Below are 5019 nucleotides of genomic sequence, written 5' to 3'. Positions count from 1 at the left end.
ACCTACACCCCCAGAGGCTTCCAGAACAGTCTTCTGTTGCTGTTCTAGCACCCCCACTCAATATGGCCAGATCCCTAAGGGAAGCCGGGGAGCATGTGAACATGAAACCTGCTGTTGACTAGGAGAGGAATGGGGGTGGGGTGGGAGCTAAGGTTTGAGGGTAACTGACAAAGTCAGGGGGTGGCAAGATTTTCGATGAGGAAGAAGAAAAATGGAGTTGACTTTTCAGACCTCCCCTTCCCGAACCTCTCTGCCCCACCCCCAGGAGTGAGGAGCTGCTGTTCCAAAGGATGAGAAAGGCCAGGGTGTCATGGGAAATGAATGGTGACCCACGAAGAGCGCATGGGGGCTGGGGTTAAGTGAGGTCAACCCTTCAGTCCAGTGATGGGCAAGGGGCTCCCTTGCCTGCTAAGAGGAACAATTGATTAGGGAAGCTATGGGGAGCTGAGGAGGGGGCTAAGGGGTTCAAGCAGCCGATGAGGAAAGCCATGCCTGGCTTCTGGGCACTCAAGAAAAAGCCAAGGGTAGCCTCTGCCTTTTCCACCTGCTCTGAAGAGCATACAGACGGGTTCAGGAAGAGACCAGGTGAACACCTGGAGGTACTTCCAGGGCAGGTTAGTTAGAGAAGAGGGTGCTCACCCTAAAGCAGGGCACTAGGGGTAAGGAGCTGTGGCTGGCTGAAATAGGTGAGACAGGGCCTGGGTGGAGGTGTGGCGGGAGTTCTCACAGCTGTAGGGTGCTGTCACCGGTGCTATTGACCCGACTGGTTTCTGCAGTGGCCTGGAAAGAGCCTGCTAAGATCCTTATCCAGGCAGGAACAGAACTGGTTTCTCGACTAGCGACGCCAACAGGGAAAAAGCAAGAGGAAGCCAAAAGGTCAGGAGGGCAGTGCCAGGCCTCAAGGAGAGGTGGGAAGGCCTGCACAGGGTACCGTGCTGGTCCCTAGGAGTTTCGGTAGCCCCTGCAGGGGCCTCCCTCTGGCTGTCTGCCCTGATTTGCCTATAACTCAATCATTTTCTCTGCAATCACACTCTTGGCCCTGTCCCCTTGTCCTGCTCCAGTGGACAGATGGCCCAGCCTGGAGAAACACCTGGTTGGACTCAGCCCATTCCCCAATTCACACCAACACTAAAGTGCCTTTAGGGAAGGAAAGGGTTGGGGGACCCCAGCACCACCACCCTCACCCCTTCAGGGCCTCTAAGAACAACTTCTTTTCTTCTTTACCACAAAGGCCCTGGCATCCAGTCCCATCCATCTTGGCCTGCAGAGGGCCATAAGCTCTTTGTCAGGCCCTGGGGTCATAGGACCTGGCCCTTTCTTCCCTTGCCCTGCCCCTCTGGAGAATTTCAGCCCTCGGGTCCAGATCTCCTTACTTCCTCTAACCCTCCCTAGCCCGTCTCCCTGCTCAGTCTTCTCTCTTATTATTTGTTTCTTTCCCATTCTCTGCCTCTCCTTCTGGGTGTGTGAGTGCATGTGCATGCGTGTGCATGTGTGTGTGTGTGTATGTGTGCACGCGCTATTCTCCCACAACATCCCCTGTCCTGTCATCTTTTCTTTCTCATGAGTCTGACTCTAGCTCTACTTCCCTACCCTTTGGGATTCCCTACCTTGGCCATCTTACCACATATGGTATGGGTGTCTGGTGCTTTCTGGTGCCGGGGGACCCCAGAGGTCCACAGAGCACTGTTCAGAATCTTCTCTGGCTGTTTATTGAGATCTCTACGTTTTGTCCTTAATGAGTCTTTCCCTTAACCCTAAGCTCCTGTCTCTTGGAGGGCAGGAATAAGAACTGTCTCCACTTCTCCCCCAGGGCTCTGTCTCCCCAGCCATCTCTTCACTTGCCTCTGCCCTTTTTCTCTCTGGCTTCCTGGCTGCCATTTTGTTCAAAGCACTCAGCTGCCTGGCAGGCTTGGCTTTCCTGTGGTTATGCTCTTAGAAACTTGGGCTTCAGAGAGAGAAGCCCTGCTGAGTTGGAACAGAATCTCAGGGACGTGGTAGGTGGGGGCCCTTGTTCCCCTGCAGCACTGTTGAGTAAGAAAGACTCAGGAAAGGAGGGGAAGAGAGGCTTTGCAGGGCTGCTGCAACCCCAGCAGGGCAGGAAGCTGGGGTGGCTTTCTCACAGTTGAGTCAGGTGGGAACACCCCTGATCCCATCACCCTCACCAGGACTGTAATTTCCCTGCCATCCTGTGGACAGAGCCCAGGGAAGGGGCGAGAGGGACAAACCTCACAGCTCTCAGGGAGTCCTGCAATCAAATCCATGGAGCCCCACGTGAGGGCAGCAGCGGAGAGACCATGTTGAAGGCTGAGGTAATAGGAAGAAAAACAGCAAGTAGAAGAAAAACCCTTTTTGCAGCCAGCCCTCAATAGACTTTTTCCCCCTTTGTGAAAAGACCAGAGTCAGGTGTCCCAAGGCCTTTCTCAGCACATTCCACTCCCACCCCACCCCCGTTCCTCCCATCTGCAGAGAGAGTCCACACTCTCTGCCATCCTTTTCTCTACCATGGACCCAGACATCAGCTTCCTGCCTGCCCTTCAATTGCTCTTCCATTTCTCTAACCCAGTTCCTCCTAGCCACCAAATAAAACACCCCAACCACCTTTAAAGGCCTATGACCTGGCCCTGAGTCACCCTGACCATCTAGGAGAGAAAGCCATGGATATTCAGATAAGGTAGCAAGCCTTCATGAAGGAGCTAAATGTGGAAAGGGTAGGGGATGCTTAAAGGTCAGCTAATACCAGTTTATGTTTCATTTTGGACACGAAGAGGTCACTAAGGTAATTTTTGTTTCACTATTTTTATCTGATTTGGTTTCTGTTTTGGAATGCTGGTGATGGAAACCTGGGCTTTGTACATGCTAAATATGTGCTGTATTACTGACCAACATCTATGCAAACCCATGCTAATTTTTCAGACCAATGATAAGTTAGGTTTGAAGGATTTCCTAGGATTGTGCAGAGTGAACTAAAGAAGTAGAACCCCTCCCCCAACTCTCTCTCTCTCTCTCTCAGTTGCCTGAAAAACATGGCGTATGTGCTGTCAAAGTGAGCACTGTTTTATTATTACAGTGTGTGATGACGTATGAGGGTTTGTACAGGCCATGGCACTCATGTGAAGGTCAGGGGACAACTTCCAGGAGCTGGTTCTTCTTCCACTGTGGGTTCCAGGGATCAGACTCAGGTGGTTATGTTTTTGCAGCAATTGCTTTTACCCATTGGGCAATGTCATTAGCCCTTTTTTATTTTGGACACTTTGTTGTTGCTGTTTTTTTGGAGGTTTTATGCTTGTTTTTTGTTTGTTTGTTTGTTTGTTTTGAGACAGGTGTCTCTGTGTAGCCCTGGCTGTCCTGGAACTTGGTCTATAGACCAGGCTGGCCTTGAGCTCAGAGATCTGCCTTTCTCTGCCTCCAAGTTCTGGGATTAAAGGCATATACCAACCTGCTTGGCTTTTTTTTTTTCTTTTCTTTTCTTTTTTTTGGTATTTTTGAGCCAAAATGTCCTAATGTAGACTAGGTTGGCCTCAAGCTTGCAGTGATCCCTCCTGTTTTAGCTTCTCATGCTAGGAGAGCAAGTGTGTGTCATTAAGCTTAGCTGAGACCGTCATTTTCAGTGGTGTGTGTGTGTGATGTAGCCTAGGCTGGCCTCAAACTCTTGATCTTCCTGCCTCCACCTCCAGCACCACCAGGCCCAGCTCTAAACCATCATTGTTTTTGAAAGGTTCCCGTTGTTGCTAAGTGCTATGCACTTAATGCGATTTTCTTCAACTCTGCTAATGCCTTGTAAGGTGTTATAAACACTACTTGTGGATTATGAACTTTGAAATCATAGTGGCCTTTATTGAAAGATTCCTTCTGGCACTGGGCGTGGTGGTGCACATCTTCAATCTCAGCACTCTGGAAGCAGAGGCAGGTGGATCACTGTGAGTTCAAGGCCAGCCTGGTCTACAAAATGAGTCCAGGAAAGCCAAGGCTACACAGAGAAGCCCTCAAAAAACTAAACAAATGAACAAACAAACAAACAAAAAAAGAAAAAGAAAGAAAGAAAAAAGACAAAATTCTTTCCTACCTCTTTTGTTTTCTGAGGAATAATCAGTGTCCCACCTGTTCCTTGGCCATGTGTGACTCAAGGCCCAGCCTTGACCCCATCTCTGAACCCTGTCAAATGTAGCTAGTCCAAGGATGGTCCTGCAGTGTAAGCTTGGGATGTGAAGAGATGGACCCAGGTAGAGACTGTCCCTTGTCAGTGTCTCAGGCTGTAATTTTGTAAGCTCGGCTGCACATGAAACTCATTTTGACTGGGGAAAAGAGGTTTGTGATAAGGCTGACTGTGACCAGTGCACTGACTCAGAGATGAGCAAGATAGAGAGAGGAACAAGGAGAGACATGATGACTTGGAGGCTTTGGACCCACCTGTACCGAAAGCTAGACCCGGGTAGAATTCACTAGTACGTAAGCCAAAGGTCGTGTGAGTTTGTTGGGTTCGGTTTGGGTTTTGTGGTGGTGGGGATAGAGCTCAGGGCCTTGCACATGCTGAGCAGATATTGTATTCTGCAACTAAACTACAGCCCCAGAGCCAAGGGTGTGACTTTCCGCCCAGTACTGGGGATTGAACCTGGGGCTTTCTCCAAACTAGGCAGGCACTCTAGCACTAGACAAGCTATGTCCAGCCTTGAGCTGCTTTGTTTTTAGTGGTGGTGGTGAAGGGCGTGTGTGTGTGTGTGTGTGTGTGTGTGTGTGTGTGTGTGTGTGTGTGTGCATGTGTTTGAAGGCAGACATATACCATGACACAAGTGGAGGTCAGAGAGTAACCTCAGGTGTCAATTCTTGCTTTCCACTTTGTTTGAAATAGGTTCTCTTAGCCGGGCAGTGGTGACGCACGCCTTTAATCCCAGCACTGGCAGGAGGATCCCTGTGAGTTCGAGGCCAGCCTGGTCTACAAAGCTAGTTCAAGATAGCCAGGGCTACACAGAGAAACCCTGTCTCAAAAAAAAAAAAAAAAAAGAAAAGAAAATAGAAATAGGT

The sequence above is a fragment of the Acomys russatus genome, chromosome 15, assembly GCF_903995435.1.
Source record: "Acomys russatus chromosome 15, mAcoRus1.1, whole genome shotgun sequence".
Lineage (NCBI taxonomy): Eukaryota > Metazoa > Chordata > Mammalia > Rodentia > Muridae > Acomys > Acomys russatus.
This window is presented reverse-complemented; position numbering follows the sequence as displayed.